Here is a 23,259-nt window from a genome sequence, read left to right on the forward strand (position 1 = left end):
TCTCTCTCTCTCTCTCTCTCTCTCTCTCTCTCTCTCTCTCTCCCTCCTCTTTTAATTTATGAAAACAGTTTCTTTTGTAGAGTTGTTATTATTTTGTTTCTAGTTTGGTTCTGCTCTATTCACTTTACATAGACATTTTTCCAGATTTCTTTGTATTTCTAATACTGATTTAATCCATGGTAGTATTTCATTGCATTTAGAAGCCAGGAATGACTCAGCTGATTCCCCATTTGTCAGACTATTTTCATAATATTAATAACAACAACAACATTTCTATAGCTCTTACTATGTGCAAGCAATTACGCTAAGTGCTTTACAATTATCTCATTTGAGCCTCATAACAATACTGGGAAGACTGGTTCTATTATTATTCCTATTTTATAGAAGAGAAAACTGAATCAAAAAGAGGTTAAGTGACTCCCCAAGAATCAATAACAAAATAATACCACTGAACATAGAACTATTAAAAAAATAATACCCTTTTTTTGGGAAAGGTTCCCACAGCAAGTGAATTACAGTATTTGTAAAAGTATCTAATTTTTTATTTTTAAATTTTCATTATTTTCTACCAGATTATCTTAAAAAAAAAACCATGCATTCCCAATAGAAACTTATAACTGTACCTAGAGAGCCAGAGCCTTATTAGTACTTCACTTTCATACTTTGTTTCTTCCTTTATGATTTCAATGTCTTCAACTGTTTCTTCTTTCACTATTTCTACACCATTGATGGATTCTTCTTTTATGATTTCAGAACCTTCAGCTGAGTCTTCTTCTTATACCTTTGACTTTTTCCTTTAAATGGACAAAATGTTTAGAAAGTACAATTACAATAAATACAAAAATCCCCAAAGGGAAGGTAAGATCATGCTTCATATCTACTCCACTAATGTGCATTGATTATTAGTGATTATGTAATCTGAATTAAGACGATTATAGTCAATTCCTTTATATCCCTGTAAAGATGAAACCCACTTTGATCTTGCTCTCAAAGTCAATGTCACTACTGTCCATGAGACAAAAGATGGTCATTGCAAAATAAATTTTGCAAAGAGCACACAGAAACACAGGGTTCAATTGCCTAGATTTACAAGAATAAGAAGGAAAAGCCTACTTATACAACAGCCTAAGTTTCTCAATGCAAACTCCAAAAGCAGTTATGAGAAGTCAGACATGACTGAAAATAACTGAACAACATACTCTGATTAATTGTGATGAAAAATCCTATTCTGGGAGAAAAGGTGGTGAAACACACTTTGTTCCTCTTGCAAGAGAACAAGATGGGGACTACAGGTGCAGAAAGGAATATAGGGTATCAGATTCAATTGCTATGTTGTTAAATTTTATTTAACTCATTCTTCATTACAAATGATAGTTCAGTAGTGAGGGTGGGAGTACATATCATGAGAGACTAGGATGAAAATCCCAAAGATATCAATAAAATTGCATAAAGCAACAACAATAATAAAAACTTCATATGATAAATTAAGGTAGTCACTTACTAAGTGTGTAAGATTGTTCAGACTAGGAAAGGAGACTTTTTTTTAAAAGAACAAATTAATTTTTAACATCTTGTAATGGAAAAAGGAAGAATTTTGAATTTTACATCTTCTTATTTGGTTCCTATAATACCTTATCTGTGATGGAACCCATAAGGTATTTCTTCCTTTCCTCTGACAATTTGAGGAATATGACGAGTTCTATCTTGACCTCAGGTAGTTCTGGTCCAATTTCAATTCTAGGTTCAAAATATCCACATCTAATTTAGGTACTTAGAATAAAACACAGTTATGCAAACAAATGGCATAGGCAAACATATGTACAAAACGTATGTATAAATATTTTTGGTTTCCCAAAATCTCTTTAGGTTCAAGTAGCAATTATTTGTCTAGAAAATACAAATTCATTAGCTACATTTGCCAAGATAATGCAAATTCATGAACTATTGAAATGGTCTCTCTGCTGGCAGGAGCCCACCGCAGCCCTGGTTCCTGTTGCAAGCCAGCTCCAGGGAGGGGACTTCACTACTGGTCAGCAATAGAGTCAAGGTCTCTTGCTGGTGGCTTGTGCTGGGGGTGGTTTTACCGTTGTGTGACCTTTCAGCGCTGCACAGACTGCTCACTTATCTGGGAGCTGCTGTTTTGAAGGAGAGGGTGTAGATTGCCCCAGGCCTGATCAGAGAGGCCCCCTGCTGTGAGGGCTGGCTGCTGCTGTATGGTACTTGGACCCATTTCTTTCTCCTCCCACCCCAGTGAGTCCTTTCCTGCTGCATTGGTAAGCTGCTTCACTGCTCCTAGACCTATTCTAAGTTGGTTTTCTAGTTGTTTGGGGCAGAAGTTGGGAGGGCTTCAGAGGGTTCCTTCCTCACTCTGCCATCTCGTCACCAGTATGCTCTTATCATTCATTTATTTTTAAATTAAAGCAAAGGACTATCCTACCCCCTATGACTATTTCATTTTTCTCTTGCGTAGATCTTTTCTGTTCACAATTGGTTTGTTGTCTGCCATATAAGATCATTAGCTTCTCAAAATCACAAACTCTTTCTCCTTTTTTTAATATCCTCTGCATGTATTAGCTAGCACAGGGCCTAAAAGAGTTTAGCTTAATAAATGCTTACTGACTTGATTTTACTTGGAAATAGTTCTATGTTTACAACAGGTTCATTATAGCAATTATTGAAGGTCTTCTAAATGACCAAGAACAAGGTAGTACAATGATGCCCTGTATTACAGAATACTATGAAGTGTAATACTTGGAATTGTAAAATCTTTGTTACAGGGCACATTCCATTTCATTCCTACTTTGGTCATGGCAATATTTTCAGAAGCAATTTTTCTTCATTGTTAAGAGCTATTTTTCCTGAAGCTAGTTATTTTGTTGTAGCTTTTCATGCTTGCAAAATTAGCCCCATTCAGAATGATTTCAAATCCTCCCCACAAAGTTAATTATTTTTTTTAATTTCATAAATCATGCATTTAATCTGGGTCAGAGTCACAAAGTTAATTCTTTGGTTTTTAATTTTTATTTTTTAACAAAGTTAATTCTTAAGAAGTTATAAGGTCAAGTCAAAACTCACCGTCCAAGTTTGTGGACTGTATCTCTTTCAAATATTTCAATGAAAAAAATCACTTATTTTCCTTCTCAGTGCCTTGACTGCTGAGTCAGAGAGGAGATGAAAAGAAAACCTCACTAATTCCTTTTCACCTATAAATACAAAATGATAATAATAAAAGTAGAAGGCATCTGAAGCAACAGTAAAAAGAAAACTCCTTCCCAATCTAATTGACCAGACCAATCTATAGCTTTCCAACTAGAACCATGAGGCATTTACTGATAAGTTTCCCTGCCTCCATTTCTTAATAGGTACCATTTTCTGACTCCCTTGAACTCTCCCTCCACCAATGATTCTGACCTTTCTCCTTTATAGGATACAAACCCATTTCTCAATGCCCAACACATTTCCTTTCTAAAACTTTTCTTTTCTCATTCCTTCTATCTTTGGACACTCAAGGAGACAAGACTTGTCCCCCTCTTTTTCATGTTATATCTCTGGCTACCATATATACAGTGTGCACTTTCTCCCTCATCTTTCTCAGCCCCTTACTCAGCCAGTTCAACACTACAGTAACCTGTAGTCTTGAATTCCTTGCTCTCTTTTCTATCCCAAGTAACCTCTTGCCAAATGCCAACTTTCATCCAATTTATGTTACATAATCTCACCTAGACCCTTAAGACAGAAAGGCGATATTTTTTACACATTCTTATTTGATTCACTGTCATGCCCACCACAACAGCTATTCCTGACCTTTTCATCCCCTCCCACCACCAACACCCCCCACAATCCCCCACCCCACTGCTGCCCTTAAGCCTCTCTAGACACTGTCTCCCTTTAAATTCTTGGCTGCTGCCCCCAACCTCTGTACTGCCAAAATTAAGATTTTTCATCAAGAACTCCCTCTTCTTCCATCTCTCCACCTATTTCCTTCTTGACCTCTATCTTACATGAAAAGGAAATTGTTGTTTTTCCTTGCCAAATCACTTTCCCATGCACCCTTAAACCCATTCCCCATCACATTCTCCTAGAGATTATCCCCAGGATTATTCCCACTCTCTATAAAACCTCCAGTCTCTCTCGACTCACTTGGTCTTGCTCTGCTACCTATACATCACACTCATATCATTTCCATACATAAAAACAAACAACAAACAAAAAGAACCTTTTCTGGAGCTATCACCACTGCTTATTGCTCTAAGCTCCTTTTTGTCAAAACTTCAGAAAACCCATTTGCTTGAGGCAAACTTGAGCCCTGGGAAAGGACTTTAATTTAGAAAGGCCAAGGTCACCCACTGCATCCCAGTTGTCACAACTTTTTATCTTGTCCCTGGGCTTCAATGGCTCTAGAAGACAGAAAGAAAGACTAAGGCTGATGATTCCCTAGTTTCGCCTCACTTAAATCCAATTCATGGGCAAGTCCCTTTTGATGTCACTAGTCCTCTTCTAAAACAAAGGACAAACAACAAGGCAAGCCTTTGAGTGCCTCCACTTTCTCTCCTTCTGACCCTTTCTTAAACATTCTACAATCTGCCAACAACCCACATCCTACATCTCCTTATTTTCCATTTTGGTAATAATCTCTCCCAGTCCCTACCTCTTAGTTACCACCCTCCTCCCATGCTTGGCAATACAGAGTAACATCGTAAATGTTTTTTGATGCAAATGGAAGTTTTTACTGGCTGATTTTTTTCCCCTTTTGCTTTTGAGAAATTACCCTGGAATTAGACAAAAAAGTCTGGATATCAATGTTGTATACCATATGGATGTTGAGAAACAAAACTCAAATCAATAACAATATATTACATAAGGAGAATATCCCCATTCACTCTTTTTATCTCAATAGCATTGAATGTTTTTCTATGTAAAAGGTCACAACCGTAATAAGTGTATAATAAATAATAATAATGAAAATGATAATAGATCTCAATTATATGCTGATTTAAGGTTCACAAAGTGCTTTACAAATGTCTCATTTGAACATGACAAGTAGTCAGTGAGGTAGGTGCTATTATTGTCTTCATTTTATAAATGAGAGAACTGCACAATACTCCACCCACTGGACCATCTACCTACAAATAGGTTGATCAAGAACGTCCACTGAAGGCTTTAACACAAGAGTGTGAACAACAGATAAATTAATTGAATCTCTAGCACACAGCATCTTTTGAAACCCATTCAAGTCTCAAGGATCTTAAGCCATTCACTGAACCTCTGTGAACTCCACTATTATCATTTGTAAAATATGACAGGCTAAGTCCTGGGATCTCTGAGATCATCTTGAGAATCTTATGATCTTGTGTCACTGTGTCAAAATGTCAACAAGCTCTCACAAAAATCCTTGACACCAATTCCAAAGCAAACCACTCCACCACATAATCTACAGTAAACCTTCCACAACGCAATGATCCACAACCAACTACTCTATAAAATAACATTCCACATTTTATCAAACTACCACTCTCCACACCACAACCCACATCCTACAGAGTCCACTACCAAAAATAAATCAATACAAAGACATAGATACCTGAAAGCAGAAATGTGTTCATTGCTTTCTCATGAGAAAGGGTACTGTCCCTCAGCACTCTAATGGCACCAGCCAGGGAAGTACAAATTGCAGGAGCTGGCAGGCTTCTGTTATCCTAATCCTAACCCTACCTCCAATCCCTTTCCTACCTTACTATTGCACGGTAAGGCAAGCTCACCATCTTGTTACTAATGCTAAGTAATAGGTGCAAAGTCATCTCAAAACATTACTATAATTATTACTAATGAGACTTTGATTTTTTTTCATTCAATCAATTGTATTAATACCCAATAGCTCATACATTACTTTGACATAGACAATGACCCCATATTTATGGGGAAACAATACTGGACTTAGTTACAAAGTATAAAGAAGAAATAGGAATGTAATAGGATGTTCAGAATGGGGAAACTTCACTGCAAGTCATCTCTCACACGTACAAAATAAATACAAGGTAATTTTAGGGAGGAAGGCACAAGTAGCTGAGGGATCAAGAGACATTTCATACAGCTGGTGGTGCTTGAGATGAGGATGAAACCCCTGATGAATCCTGGGAGGATAATAAAACATTGATGAGTAACAAAAGGCTTGAGCCCTCTCCCAAGGGTATGGCGTCTTCATATGCAGCCCTAATTTCTGTCTACAGATTGCACATTTTCCAGATGTTAGCAAATGAGGAAGTGTCAGAGATTAACAAGAGCCTTTGAAATCCAAAAGGAAGTTACCCCAGCTGAGCAGTGATGAGTAGGCCTCGATTTCTTGAACTTGGGGAGCAGCAGTTAGACTTCCTGGTGGAGCCACAACCCCAGCACTTTCCTGGTTGCTCCTGGTTGTTTCTGCTATGTTAATCCTTTTCCTTCTGTTAACCCTGAAAATGTCAAAGAGTTACTGACTTTATGCAGCAACTGTGAACCCTAAAAAATAAATAAATAATCAAAGAGCTACCTGTGTTATAGAAGAAAGTTTTACTCCCATGTCAACTCTGAAAAATAAATAAATTACCAAAGAGCTGACAGAGATTACAGGCAAAATGCCTTCTGTATTCCAATGGAAGAGGGAAACTAGACACACATGCTGCACCTGATCTAGGACCAAGGAGACCCCAGGCAGTCAGGCTAAGCCTTGATGCCTATAGACAAAGAATCAAACAGTGAGACACAACAACAGAAGTGAGTGACAACAGCCACTCTGAAGCAAGGTTGACTAGTGACAAAAAGTCCATTCATAGTAAGGCTTCATGACTAAGACATGGGGTTGTCCAAGATCAAGAGATTTTCCTTGATCATTCCTGAAAAGGGAAGTGTTTATTGAGTTAGAGTCTATGTGGACCATTTAGGAACTTACCATCATTTCACTTGAGTAATGACAATACACCTGTGCTCATATTCTGCCTCTATGAAGCCTTCCATTCTTCTGATACTAAAGAATCACAAAAGTCAATTCTCCATTATGAGAGTGAAAAGTTAGTGCTGTGGGGGTCAAGTCAACATGGTCAAGTGAGTGGAAGCATTTTTGCCAAGTTTACCCAGCATACCATTTCCAAAACAACCTAGAAGAAGTGTCATACTCCATTGGGATTGGAAAAGCCAGGAAAAAATTCACAATGAACCATTTTTTTCCAACTCAAGGAAACTTAGGAAGATAGAGAGAAATCTGTGGACATTGGAATGGGGGCTAGCCAGAAAAGCCAGCTCAGCTGCAGTGGAGGCAGGGACAAGGAGAATACTAGGGCTTAGAAGGAGAAATTGAGCCAAGATAAGCACAAGGGCAGAAGCCCCAGGACTGAAAAGATCCCAGAGGACCCGTGAATTATCACTGGGTCCACGAACATAAGTCTTCTGAAAGTCATCGCTGTTACTCATTGTTCCAGGTCACAAATCCTAGATGGAGAGGAACAGTCTTAAGGAAGTTAACAAAGTACTGACCCAGCTGAGAACTGAGCAAGAAACAAAGTTGAGAAAATTACCTGTGTGGCTCTGAGCCCAGGAACAGAGAGGTCATTGCTTTTTACCTTTTGGACCAGTGTATAAGTTTGCAGTAGCAAAACCAGGGCCTGGAGAATAAGCCGAAAGGAGAACCAGCAGTTGTTACTCTGAACCTACAAAACCTCCCCTTGGTCTATCAGGGAATGACACCTTCAGCAGTCTTGTCACACTCAATGAAACACAAGTCAACAGAGCCAATCTGCAGGGCTAAGATCTGAAGTTCACTGAATAGACCTCTCCTCAGATCACACCACTTTGGAAGCACTGAAGACAGTGAAGCACAGCACCCCAGACTGGTTTGTGAAAGCAGCAGAGGAAATTAACTGGAAGAAGCTCAGGCCAGACTTCCCTTCAGCCCAGAAGTGAAAAGAGCCCAACACTGATGTAAACTCCAAAGTCAAAAAGTAAGCTGAAAGAATGAGCAAGCAAAAAAGAAAAAAAGGCTCTAATATAAAGAGCTACTCTGGTGACAAGGAAGCTTTACTCAAATGCTTCCATTTGACAACTTGAAAATATCGACAAGCAAAGTCTCAAAACAATACAGACTGGATACAAGCCAAGCAATAAGAAGAATTAAAGAATGAGTTAAAGGAGGAGCAAAAAATGATTTTAAAAACAAAATAAGAGCTATATAAGATATGAAAAGAGAATGAATCACGTTGTAAAATAGGTATAAAACCTCACTAAATTAAAAAAAAAACTCCTTAAAAATTCAATTTGGTCAAGTGGAAGTCAACCAATAAAACAGATAAATAACTGACTAATTTGATTTTTAGAAAGGGGAAAGAAACCCAAACACAGTTCTCGCCAGATCATACTACTTGGGAAGTGCCAAAAACTTACAGTGCCCCACTGAGTTGTGAAAACAAGAGAAGCTCAGGTGAGAGATTCCCTACACTCCCAGAGATGAAGAGAGCCTAATTCTAACATAAAGTACGAAGTTGAGAAATCACTGGAAAAACTGAGTCAAGAACCTCAAAAAAAAAAAAAAAAAAAAAGGAGCTGAACATCCATAGCTACTATGGTGACAGGGAAGCCCAAGAAGACAATGACTTGAAAACATCTTCAAACAAAGCTTTGAAGAAAACTGGAGATTGGAGAAAAACACAAAAATAACTCCTACAAGAACTAAAGAAAAAAGATAAAAAAAAGAACCTCCCAGAAGTTATTTTTAAAATCAAATAAGAAGAGTAGAGGGAAAATTATGAAAAGAAATGAGAGTAATAAAACAAGGTAAAGAGAACTGACAGCATGATAGACGAGGCACAGGAAAATACTAGAGAACTTAACTTCCTAATAATCAGAATTGGGGGACAGCCCTCCCAGCCGGCGAGCTGGCCGCCGCAGCAGGGGGTCGGAAGAGAGCGAGCGAGATAATCCAGGGGAGCCGTTGCTGCTGCTGTGGCTGCTGCAGTTGCAGCCGCGGTTGGGATGAGGCGGGAGCAGCGCGCGCCCGGCAAACGTTCCCTGCTTCCCGGGGAGGCGGGGAAGGGAGCCAGGGCGCGCGCGCAGAGGGCGCGAGGAGCCGCTGCTGGAACAGCGGCTGCTCAGGGGCTGCGGTCCTCTGGCCAGAGGAGGGCTAGGCGCGGCCCTAGGGTGCTGCAGAGGTCGCGCCGCCGCCGTCCTCTCCTCCTCTTTATGGTGCTTCTTCCCTGCTCCGCCCCAGCTGTGGCGCCACAGTCAGGTCTTCCGTCCTGGAACTTGCTCTTTCTGCCACCACCCCACTCCCACCACCCTGCTGTGCGCAGCTGAGGGCTCTGTCTGGGGTCCGAGGAAGATGCAGCTCTACCGGTAGCTGCTGGATCAGCAGCCGGTTCCCAAGCAGATCAAGGGCTACTCCCGCTTCTCCCCGTCGCCGCTTACCATTAAGCAGTTCCTGGCCTTTGGACGTGACAATGCGTGTAAGAAGACATCATACATGTTTTGAGGAAAAGAGCTGCCAATGCGACTGGCGAAGACAATGAGGGAAGTCAGTCTGTTGCCCTGCATGGCATCTTGGGGAGAAGGAAGGGGAGGGAGGATGGAAAATTTAGAACTCAAAATCTTATAAAAGTGAATGTTAAAAACTAAGAATTTATTTTTTAAAAAAAGTAAAAGTTGCAGAAGAGAGCTCTGATGTTGGTTGTTTTAGACACTAGCATGGATCAGGGATTGAATAGCGGTAGCTTTTCTTTTTTTCTTTTTTTTTAAAGCAATCGGGCTTAAGTAACTTGCTCAAGGTTACATGGCCAGTTATTTTTGGGTGGGTACTAAGTATCAGAGCCCAGATTTGATCCCCAGGTCATCCAGACTCTGGGGCCGGGGCTCTTACTTACTGTGCCACCTGGCCGCCCAGTAGTACCTTTTCTTTCAGCAATTCAAATAGGTTGTCCCAGTATGGCCAAAGGTGGCCTTTGGATACTCCAGTCCATTAATTTTTCTTGTCAGAGATTCGATTCTTGGAGGCTAAGATTATGTATTATTAATTTAGTGGGCATATGGTTTTGAATTATTTCACTTTGAAGACATTTTCTGGATTAGGTTGCTATTGGCCAGAATCTCTCTAAAATATGACTGTTTTAGTATTGTTCCCATAACTTTACACACATGCATACATATATTATATATAAATATATATGTATATACACACCCATATATATAAATATATACATGTGAAATCTGTAAATGTGAATATCATTTTAAGAAACTCACTAGTCTCTTTATTCAGGGATATGTTTAAATCTTTTTCCATCCTGTATACATGATTTTCTCACAGACCGTCTTTGAAATGGAAGTAAAACTATTTAAATAGAAATTGTAATTATAAAATTAGATAAAAGGACCCATTTTATAATGATTCTATATGACCTCTTGAAGGGCCCTTCAAAAGTAATCAAGCTTTTTTTGAGACAGGCTTTTTCTTTTTTCTTTTTCTTTTTTTTTTTTTTTTGCCTTTTGGAGGGCAAATGGGGTTAAGTAACTTGCCCAAGGTTACACAGCTAGTTTTTTTTGTGTGGGTGTTAAGTGACTGAGGCCGAAACCGAACTTGGGTCCTCCTGACTCCAGGGCCATGCTTTACTCACTGTGCCACCTAGCCACCCCAGTCAGGCTTTTTCTCTCCAAAATAATTGTCACTTTTTCTACCTATAGCCTACGATACCCTGTTCCTATTCTCTATTTCTAGGTGCACTTTACATTTGAAAAATTAAATTTGTGTGTGTATATGTATGTGTGTACATATATATGTATATATATACATATATATATATATATATATTTATAGTGTTTCAAAAATCAATCTGAATTTTGAGAAATCTACTCAAGTCAACCAGGTAGAGATGTCCCAAGAAGCACTCCTTATTATTAGGGAAAAAAAATAAAAAGTCTTCAACCAATGACAATGTTTTTTTTTTCTACTAGCAGATATCACTCTTAGTGTGGGGACAGCTTAAGATTTTTAGAGATATGCAGAATACATATGATTTGCTAGAGTCATAAGATATTCCAGAAAATCAAGTCTGACACCCTCTCTGGATTCCTAAGACAGCCAAAACAGAAAAGTTAAGTGACTCCTCCAGAATCACACAAGGAGTAAATGAGGGTTCACCCGAGTCCCAAATAACAGTGAGCATCACTCCTGACTCTAACATGTATATTTGCTGTTTGAAATAATTTTGTTATTGAATAAGTTATTGAAACTGTATGCTAGGTATCTATCAATATAATTTTGTGAGAAGATACCTACCGTGTTTCCCCGATAATAAGACGTATCCCAAAAATAAGCCCTCCCCTTACTGTGTAAGATTCCTCTAAAATAAGCCCTCCCCCGAAAATAAGCCCTATTGAGATTGCTACTGTAATGAAGGTGATCCCCTGTGCTACATGCTACATTACAGTACCCTCTGTATGCACCGTCCCCCCCCGGGTGAAACGCACGCTGCGCTCCGAGCTGCATCCAATCAGAGCTGCAGCAGTGAGCGCGTCATCCTGTTCTTCCCCAGTGATTTGCTTGCTGGCGCCATTGAGAACAGTGCCGTGGAGGAGAGCTGAGGCAGGACAACATAAAAACCCGGTATGTGAGCGGGAGTGAGGGGGCATGATGGAGGATAAAAAGGGCATGATGGAGGAAAAAAGAAGAACTCAGGGGGTATGATGGAGTGAAAAGAAGGACTGATGGTCATAATTTTATTATTCTGTCTGTTTTGACTCCCAGACATGAGTACAAAAAGGAAGAGCTATACTGTTGAGTATAAGAAAGCAATTGTAGAGGAGTAACATGTCATTGCTGTCAATGTTCATTAAAATAAGCCCTCCCCTGAAAGTAAGCCCTCTGGTGTTTTTCTGTCCAAAAATATAATAAGACAGTGTCTTATTATCGGGGAAACACAGTATCATATGCCTTTGTAAAGGGAGTTTCCAGATTTGTAAAGGGAGTATTCCTTATATCAATGCAGTCATATGACCCATCTATCAACTATCTTTTTTTTCCTTTTATGACATATTCTCTTAGACCTATTCTTGTCTCCTCTTTTCCTGACAAGTCTTCAGGAGTGTTTGGGAGAAACTATTTCCTATCCCTTCCCACCATTCATATTTGGTGCCTGGCCTGGTTATATCAGAGGTAGAAATCAAACAGAGCTACCCAAAGAAATGTTTATCCATCCTTGTAAACCTTTTGATCTTCCCCTGCTATGAATTTAGCACAAGTTTTCTGATCTGTAGTGATGAATGGGATGTCCTGCCTTACCCTGAAAAAAGAAGGATCCCATTTACTGCACTGCTGATTCCTTTCCTTGGTTTTCGTCATAGGCCTTTCAGTTTGTCTACCACACTTCTTCTATTGTAGCTACTTTAGAGAATAATTAGTAGAATGTATATTCCTAGTGAGTACACTATACAGTTTTGAAAGATCCTCAAGCTTCTCTGCTCCCTGATGCCTATATCTGCAGTTAACTGAGGAAAGCACATGCTCAAATCTGCACAGAATAGGAGCAGAGAAGAAAATATCAAAAATATGTTGCCCATGTACAAGTAGAAACTAAATCATGCAAAAAAGAAAGAAACCTGCAACCTCTTAAAACTTGCATGACTTTGGGATGGCTAGGTGGCACTTACTAGCCATGTGACCTTGGGAAAGTCACTTAAGCCCAATTGCCCTTCCTTTACCCCTTCCAAAAAACAAACAAAAAACACCAGCTTGCATAGCTCAATGACAAGATTTTGTACTTCAGAAAAATAGCCAAAATTGTAAAAAAAAAAAAATCTTGAAAGTAAAACTATATGAGGTGACCCTATAGTATAATTCTTTAACTTATGAAAGCATAAGAGATATTTTAAAGGTATTCAATGTATTTTAAGTATATAAAATCTTGGCTACTTCATTGAACCTGTCTGAAGTTCAGTAAAGTCATCTGTAAAATGAAGAAGACTAGAAGAGGTCGTAGATATACCTATGGTTGTTTCTAGTTCTACATCTTATCACTAATGTCTCCATCCTTCTGTCAATGTCTGTTTTCTTCCTCTTTCTTTCTCAGTTTCTTACAAAGATTTAATAATCATAGTAGCACCAGAACAGGACATGTTAAAACTAATGATGGGTCTTCTATATACTGAGGCTCAAATCCTGTATCTGATGCTTACTTATCAAAACCATCTGTGTTATATTACACATCAATTAACAATCTCTTCGCACTTTAGTGTGAATTCAAGGCATTGTTATGAAGTGGAGTGGATATCTATCTATCTGTTACATAATTCTATACAAGCTAGTAATTTTGAAGGGAGAGGAAAATATTTTTAAAAGTATTAGGTTCTGGGAGCCACATGTAAAAGCAAGCACCCTAGCATACAGAGGATGGCTGCTAGCACAGGTCCTTTGATCTGCTTTATTAAAGGAAAGCAATTTCAAAGGGGTCAACAATCCTTAATTAAACATATATATATATATATATGTGTGTGTGTGTGTGTGTGTGTGTGTGTGTGTGTGTGTATCTGTGTATAATATGTATATTTCTATATATCTATATCTTAGATATCTAGATAGACATATCTATATGTCTAGATATATATCTCATTCACTTAGTTCAGGGGGAAAAAGTCAGCACCCAGAACTTCAGAAAATACAAATAGAAATTACAAGCAGCCAAAAGAAAATAACACAATTTAACAGACCAACAGACAGGGCTTCTGGCTGTCTGACCATTACATACATACATATATATATATATATATATATGCATATATATATATATATATACATATATATATATACCCTTCTTCAGGGTCAGAAGACATCACAAGCTGTGTGATCCCACTGCCTAATTACAAAGTGACAAGATGTGTGGGACTTCCTGAAAAACAAGCCTCCCTCCCATCAAGCTCTTCCTGTTGGGTTCCATTTGAGGCCCATTAAGGGGCAGGGAAGATCTTCAAATTCCTTTACCATTACATTCACCCCCAAGATCTTTCATGCCCATTACATAGGCAACTTGTGTCTGAATAGGCAGTAACATTTCCTATGTAAAATAAAATCCCCTCAAAATAAACACATTTGAAAAATACACAGCATAGCTCATAACCAGAGTGACCACACAGCCTTTAATAAACACAAAATACATAACATTATAATCCCCTCAATCCAAAACAAAAACATCCAAATAAAGTCCTTCTTTGGGGTGTATCCTTCTCCCCACACTGCTATCACAAGCTTCCTTCTGGGCATTCTCAGATGCAGGCATGTTTCAATGAGCAAAGCCCCAGCATAAAGAAAAAGTTCAAATAAAGTTCTCTTGGGGATGTGGTGTCTTCCTTCCCACACTGCTCCAGTCCCACTTCCAAGTCCTGAGGGGTGACTGGGCAGTCAACAAAGCAGACAGGGTGGGGTCTTTGGGGGTCCACAGCAATCCCCCCACCCACCACAGACCTATCCTCCCCCAGGTCCCAAACCATCCCAGAGGGACACAGCAGAAAAGCACACTTAGTGCCTTGCTGAAAAGGTTTCATCTTGCCCCAGGTCTGGATTCTGAGCTCCTGGGTTCCTCCTCCTCCTCCCTCTGCAGGAGGCAGCTGCTCCTGGCTTCTGCCTGAGTCTTGATGCAGGCAGCTCTCTGTTCCCACTTTCACCTCACCAAAGTCAGCACACAGGCAGTTCTCTGCTACTGCTTCATTGCTCCACAGAATCACAGCCCCAACAACTGGAAAACAAACAATTATCCCAGTCTCTATACTTTCCTTTTAATTTGCAGATGCTGCCAATTATGCCATTTTGTAACAACAAGCACCCTAGCATACCCAGGATGACTGCTAACACGGGGTTCCTTGATCTACTTTACTAAAGGAAAGCAACTTTAAAGGGGTCAACAATCTTTAATTAAACATACATATTGTATTCATATTTGTATGTATGTATGCACATATCTTGTTCACTTAGTTTAGGGGAAAAAGTCAGCACCCAGAACTTTAGAAAATACAAATATAAATTACAAGCAGACACACAAAAAAAAAAATACAGAGAAAATAACACAATTCAACAGACAGGGCTTCTAGCTGTCTGACCATTACATACATATATACATAATTAGTTACTAGAGAAAGAAGCACCAACATCTGGGTTTTCAAATCCAAGGGGACTCAGTGGCTCCCCAGAGTCTCATCTGGCCAAATCACACAACTCTTTCCATAAGTGAGCCCCAAAGCAAAACCTCACCTCAGAGTATATAAACCTTTCTTCAGGGTCAGAGGACATCACACACTTCATAACCCACTGCCTAATTATAAAATAACAAAAAGTTGTGGCTCTTCCTGAAAAACAAACTTCCCTCCAATCAACACCTTCCTGTTGTGTTCCACTTGAGGCCAATTAAGGAACAGGGAAGATCTTCAAATTCTGTAGGCCTATTAAGGGGCAGAGAAGATCTTCAAATTCCCTTACCATTACACCAAGATGGCTAAGTAAGCAGTAAGTCACTCTCACCCTTCCTTACTGACTTTGAAAAACTCAGAAAATATGGTCCCAGGAAAAATCTTGGAACAGTGGAGCTAGCAGCAAGATGGGATACAATAGTCATTTAACTTGGGAGGCTATGAGGATTAATAGGAAAGGTCCCTCTTACTGTGGCTGAAGGGGACCCAATACAAGATGGGAGATATCCCTGGAAACCAATGGCAAGCCCCACCTCAACAAACCAGCAAGAGATCCTGAATGCAGACAAGTGATCACACCAGGACTCTCCACATGCCTTGACACAGCCAGGGGAACCCTATAGAAACCTATATACAGAATCCAGGAGAACCACCATGAGTGATGGCAGGCAGGTGTCCACCAGTCCACCACCAGCTGAACCAACCTGTACTCTAGCACAGCCCTGAGTGAGGAGGTAACCTCCAACTGCCAGACTACTCCCACCCTGTGAGCTTCAGTGTAACCCCAGGGAAACACAGAAAAAAACCCACCTGGCCTTGGCACATACCAGCCACTGCCACCAGCTCCAGCTCAGCATCATGTAAGCTACCAGACCCCTACAGCCTCCAGAAGCCAGCACCTGAGGCCCTAACACACAAAGGTAGTAACCAGGCCCCTAGCCCCCAGCACAAGAAGTCTGGGACAGTGCCTCCTATGCCCCAGGAGCAGAGATCAATTTTAAAAGCCAGGAAAAAGACAAACAATATGAACAAAAAGCGACAAAGAAAAATAAAGGCCATAGAGATTTATTATGGTGACAGGGAAGATCAAAACACAAATTCAGGAAAGGACAACATTGTCAATATATCCACATCTGAAACCTCAAAGGGTTTCAATGAACTGGTCTCAAACCCAAAAAACCTTCTTGGGGGAATTCAAGATGGATTTTAAAAGTCAAATAAGAGTAGAAGAAAAACTGAACAATTCTTTTAAAAATACAATTGACAAAATGGGGGGAAAAGTACATTGAAGAAAATTACTCCTTAAAAAGTAGCATTAGCCAAATGAAAAGGAGGTACAAAAAAGCTAATTGAAGAAAACAATGTGTTAAAAAGTATTAGATGGGTAAAGTGGAGAGGAAAAAACTTGAACCCCTTTGTTGATGACATTACTGTCACTTAGAAAATTGTAGACAAATAATCAAAGAACCTAATTGAGGGAATTAGTAGTTTTATTAACATTATAAGGTACAAAAGAAATCTAGTACATTAGTCAGCCAGTCAAAAAATATTTAATAAGCACCTACTAATTGTTACTAAGTTGTTGGGGCCGTGAAGAAAGGTCAAAGGCAATCCATGTAGTTAAGTGCTGAGGACCACAGGCAGTGGGGCTCTGACCCTGATGGCTGAATAAGCCCTCTCAGCATAAGACCCAGCTAACCAGGCCTGGATTGGTTCCTCATCCCCCAGGAAAGCTCACAGGCATGGGCTTCACATCCCCATGAGAAGCATGGGACACTCCCGGCCTGGGAACAAGGACGCTTGCAGTGTTCTCAGGGGAAACTAGCATAATGTAGCAATGTAGTATTAACTAGAAGCCTTGGGACCACTCCATCCTGTTCTAGGGAGGTTTAGGGAGGTTTGGAACATCCTGCCTGGTACTTGTACCCTGATAACAAGGATAGAGTACATGGCCATCATGTATGAGGCGAATGGGAACTAGGGCAATGGTGTAATCCCAAAGACTTATGATGACTATGCAGTTTTACACTATATATATACTCTTAGCTGAATAAAGTTGACTCAGTTTTCCACCCTACTAGAGTCCCATCTCGTTTATGATTGTCAACCTCTAGGTAAGTAACTCTTTTATCTATCATTTCACCTAACTTTTCCTTCTCTGCTCTGCTGCTGGCCAGCAGGGCTCCTCTCTACCACTATCTCAGACACTGCCACAGAAGGGCAGGAGTCCCTTTTGGGGGGGGGGGGGCGGAGGGCTTGGCTCCCCACAGTCAAGGTGCTCAAAAGATTAATAGGGGACACAACATGCAAACAATTGTGTATAAACCAGCTATATGTGGGATAAATTTGAATTTAATCAACAGGACAGCACTAGAAATAAGGAGGATAGTAAAGGGATCTTGTAGCAATTGCCTTAAGTTGGATTTTTAAATTGGGGAGATTTATAGGCAAAGATGAGTATCTTGTTGGAGGAACAGGTTATAGGTTAGTATCACTGGATGACAGACCATGTCAGTAACAAGGGCTTGTGGATGGACTGGAGAATTAAGATGGAAGAAATCAGGAAAGGTATAGTATGGGTGGTGGTGGGTAGGATACTGAAAGTCTTTCAATGCCCAGCAATATTTTATAGTTAATCTTGGAGGTGATAGGGAATCAGTAGGGTTTGTGGAGTAGAAACGCAGACATGAGGAGAAGTAGACTCTGCAGGATTTCTTTGAAAACTGAGTGGAGCATGCACTGGAGTAGGGAGAGACTTATGACAAGTAGACTCACCAGCAGGCTACCAAAGCAATAGCGCAGGCTTTAGGTGATGAAGACCTGCTCTCGGGTTTGAGTTTGGGTGGTATCAGGAAAGGAGAGGAGGTATAGGAAAGACATTACAAAGGACAAATCAACAGGCAGGCTTTGGCAGCTGATTGGATATGAGAGACTGAGAGGGAACTAGGAGTGGAGGAAGGCAGCAAGGTTGTGATCTTGTGGGACTGTGAGCAAGGTGGTGCCCTCAACAAAAAAGAGAGAAGTTAGAAAGAGGTGATTAATTTGGGGGGGGGGGAGGAATCCAAAGAAGTGAAATCTGATATCTATAAGACAAATGGCAAATTATAAAAAGCAGCAAACACTATTCCACCTTGCAAAGCTAACACTCAAAGGACTTTGAAAACCAGTGACCATAGACCTTTTTCCATGTCTTCTCCTCATGACTGATACTCCTTGACAGAATAATTCTGTCCACTTCAGTTTCCATGGAGAGAAAGAAAAATAAATGCATTATGATATCAGCAACATGGAGCATTAGCAGTGGAGAGTGGGGCTCAATGAAAACCTGAATGTAGTAAAAGACCCCTGAGTGATTCAGCTTAAGAATTTTTTAAAACTAATTCTTGCTGTTACCTTTTTTAAAAGACAAAACTGTTTTGTTTTGTTTTCAGATTTGTGGACTCAAGGTACTAATACACTTTTGATTAAAAAAAAATGAAAAGTTTACTTGTTTTTAGAGGGTCTAAGTCTTCCAAGTACACATGGAAATAAAAGTTCTCCAGGATAACATCTTAAGATGTGAGGCTTTCGGGGTGGCCAGGTAGCAAAGCGAGTAAGGGCACCAGCTCCAGTGTCAGGATGACCTGGAGATCGAATTCCAGGCTCAGACACTCAGCACCCACCCAGAAACACCTGGCCGTGTAACCTTGAGCAAGTTACTTAACCCTGATTGCTTTAAAAAAAAAAAAAAAAGATGTGAGGCTTTCCATAAGAAAAATATCGCATAGGAAAATATCCAGTAGCTGTTATGAAGAAATGTTGATCTGTGCAAAAACAATGGCAATTTGTTTTAAAGGTCAATGCCAGAAAAGGGTGTTTCTGTATTTTTAAAGGACATATTTCTATAGACTTGATATAGTCTAAAAGAGGCTCGGGTTTACTGCAACAGAACTGAAATAAAAAGAAATTTATAAATTAGGAACAAGATTCTCTCTTTTTTTAAATAAAAAAATTCTACTTGAAGTCTAAGTTTAGCAAAAAGCTAGCTGAGAAAATCCAATTCTGTCATCTGATTATATCTAGAAAATCTATAATTGGTTCACACTGAGTTCAAACAACATGGAAAGAGCAGGTCTGTAAGTCAGTCTGTAAACATTTATGAAATGGAGACAGCAGGGAGAGTATTTAAAGATTTCAGGTTTGGAAGTACTGGGTGAAGATGTTTATGGAACAACAAATTGTAAATTAGAAAAGAATGACCTACTGAAAATTCCAAAATGGTATCTGGAAGGAAAGTTCAATAAATTATCACCTTCCAAAGATAACACTCAAAATCCTTAGAAAACCAAAAATAAAATACCTCCTTTCATTGTCCTCTCCTTAGGATTGACACTTTTTAACTTCTGTGTCTAGTCCTGCTCCCAAGGAGGTGGGGCATCTAGGTGGCACAGTGAAAGAGCACCGGGCCTGGAGTCAAGAGGACCTGGGTTCAGATCTGACTTCAGGCACTTAACACAAAAACTAGCCGTGTGACCTTGGGCAAGTCACTTATCCCCAACTGCCCTCCAAAAAGCAAAAAGAAAAACAGATGTTTGTGATATCGTGTTAACTGTCTGGAGAGGAACTCAAGTGAAGACCTGATTGTAACATATGGGTCTCTTTGAGCTAACCAGACTCAAAATTTCATTTTAAATTTCTTGATACATGTTTATTACATAAACATAAGCTGGGTTTTTTTTTTATTTTATTTTACATTGTTACCCGTCCCTTAGTCTGAAGGCAACAGGTTCATTTCCAAAGAAAACTGAAAAAGTAACTTTCTCTTTGATGGGTCATCCAAAGGACATATTTCTGTAGACATATGAACGAGGAAGAAGGCTCAAGTGTCACTACAACTGGATTGAAAAGAGAGATTTATAACTTAGGAAACAGATTGTCTCATGAAAAAATTTGACCTGAAATCTAAGTTGACTGAAATAAAGGATAATAAAAAAATGTAGAATTTCTTTAAGTACATGGAATAGCAAAAGAAAATAAGCAGAAATGGACAAAATAACATTATAATAAATCAAGGAAAAATAAAATTACGTCAATCAGTGTACTCAAAGTACTAAGAATTGAAAAGAGGACATACCCTCAATTCTGTCATCTGACTTTTACCCTCCACATTTGTAAATGGACTTATATTAAGTTTGAGTAAATATGAAAAGAGCAGGTCAATGAGTCAGACAGTAAACACTTATGAGGTGCCTTTACTGTCCAAGATGCCATGCTATGTGCTAGGGCCAGGAATGGTGGTCGAAGATAATGTCCACTCTCAAGGAGCTCACGGTCTATTAAGGAAGACATCATGCTAACAACTACTTATAAACAATCTATATACAGGATAAAGGTTGAAGTAATTAACAGAATTAACATTACTGATGATAAGAATTCTAGAAGTACTTGTTCTAGAAAATGTGCTTTCAGTTTGTATTTGAAGGAAACCAGGGAAACCAGAAGACAAAAATGAGAAGGGAGGGTATACCTGGAATGAGGAGAAAATCAGGGAGACTAATTCTGGTTGAAAGATGGAATTATTTTGTTTGAGGAACATCTAAGCACTCGATGCCCCTGGATCCCAAAAGTTACAGACAACAAGGGCATGGGATTAAGGGGGACCAGGTCCTTTTAGAAGCCTGGAAAGGGGCATATGTATGCTTATGATAGGACATGTGTACGTGTGTAAGTGTTTGCATGTGTTCCTGTGTATATGTATGTTTAAGGGGTGAGGAGAGATTTTTTGAAAAGCTTTCAATGCCAAAAATATTTTAGAGTTGACGTTGGAATTGGATAGGAATCACTAGGGTTTTGTGAATGGAAAGGCAGACTTGAGGAGAACGCACTTCTGGAGGATCACTTTGACAGCTGAGTGAGAAAGCATTGGGGTGGGAAGAGACCTGAAGCAAGAAGAATAAACCATTGCAGTAAAAATCCAGGCTTCGGAAAAATTCTCCTCTAGGGTCTTGGCAGTGTGAGAAAATGACTCCGATTTTATAATGTAATGTCAATAGATAGACTTGCATGACATGGTGGAGAAGGAAAAGGTCTTAGTACTTAAGGAAGACATTGGGAGGGATGACTGAAGAGTTAGAGAAAACTTAGTAGGAGGAAAGAAACTGATTCTGGGGAGGGAAGAAAGATAAGGATTTCATTTTGGGATTTACTGAATGTAAGAGGTTTGTACGGCAATGAATGATAAATTAGAAAAGCGGCTCCTAATGAGAATACAGGAGACTAGTGGACAAAGACTCAAAGTCACCTCTGATTGTTCCTGGTGAATTTTTAAAACTCATTTCCATATTTCCCATCTTTCACAACATTATAGTCACTTGAGGAATGTTGAGACTTACCCACATTTAAAATAGATTCTTGCCGATATCAGTGCAATTTTAAAATGTTTTCAAAATGACATAGTTAGGAGGTCTCCTTTGTAAAGGAGTCAACATATAATCCTAGTTTGAATCTAACTTGTGAATTTCATCAAGAATGGACTGGAACATGAAAGTCATGCTTTGCTATCTATGAGGAAAACTCACTGCTGTTGCTCAAGGGAGAGGTACTGTTATGCTATCCCTGTTCAACAGCCGTGTTCAAAAGTGTGCAACCTTCTCTCCTTAAAAAACATTTTTTTTAATATGTCAAATGCTGGCTAATACATTGCAACTGATTTTGTTTTAAACTCCTGATGCAGCAACAAATTCAAGGATCTCAGTAGTAATCTATCTGGTTACCCAATAAAGCTGAAATCAAGTATTTTGAAAAAGTTATTCCCAACCAAGCCCAATTTAGTTTCAGTTTTATGCCCACAAGGGATTATTACCCTTGGCTATTTTAGCGAAATTTTTTTCTTGTCAAGAAAACAAAAAATTAACCAATGTATTAGGATATACATTTGTTGAGGTAGGAGCTCTGCCCACCCAAAATGTGTTGGGGTTTCATGATGTGTTGTGATGGAACTGTCGCAAAGAATTCAGAGTCAGACCACCTCTAATCCAAGTATAGGCATTTATAGAGATTGACTCCTCTCATGAAGGGGGCTAAATTTCAAGAGGAACCAGCAACTTCAGAGAAAGCAAGATGAATTTTTATAGGATGAAGATGCTGATTACACAATCAAAATTTACATAGACCATAGGAATATGATTAATATTAAAAGGGCAGGAGGAGTTTGTTAAGGGATTATATAATAGAGGAAAGTCCCAACTATGGTTCAGTGGTTAAACATTCTGACCATGTTGCTCTCCAACTGACTAGCTATTGTGGTCCTGTCTGGTCAAGATAAATAGGTATTGTGGTCCTGTCTTGGCTAAATGGATGATGTCATTGTGATTGAGTATCAGAACACACTTGTCTCTATGGAAATGGGTCTGGGGACAGTGATTAGGTAGAAGCAGTAGCTGGGTTCTCATCATATGGACACACCTGCTGTTTCTGTGGGAACTAAGACTTCAAGGACACACCTGTTGTTCCAGTGAGCAGTGAGGCATATATGAACAAGTTAGGACATTGGCAGGGGGGCTAGGTAGATACAGTGCACCTGCTGTTCAGTGGGATCAGGCCTATAATGAAGTTAGAATATTGGGGTGGGGGGCACCTTTATTAGAATTCCATCACATTGAACCTATTGCCTAATTTTTTCTGGGTCACTTTAGGTGTTCTCTCAAGTGTCTGACAAGGTGATTACAAAATTCCTCCATGTATTTTCCAACAAATGAGCAATCATTCCACTCACAAGGCAGAACCAGCTCACAAGGCTTCATTCTCTTCCATTACTGAAAAAACTGATTTTTTCGGAGACCTTTGTGAGGAGAGATTTATGATTTTAAGTTCCACAGGCAAGAAAACTGCTCTGGCTGAAACCAAGGCCCACAAAGGGAGGGGAGGGGCACTCAGGCCTCACTACCCACCCCCAGCCCCAGGGAGTAAAATGTAGAGTGGTCTGATGTCCTGAAGGAGAACTATAACCTACCCCAGCCCACCGTACCCCTATCCACCCTGGAGGAACCCCCTTCAAAATCACAGGTGTGGGACCAAAATAATCTCATTATATTT

This window comes from Petaurus breviceps, unplaced genomic scaffold, assembly GCF_028583685.1.
Source record: "Petaurus breviceps papuanus isolate PSGF00001 unplaced genomic scaffold, PetGlider_PUasm1.0 90696, whole genome shotgun sequence".
NCBI lineage: Eukaryota > Metazoa > Chordata > Mammalia > Diprotodontia > Petauridae > Petaurus > Petaurus breviceps.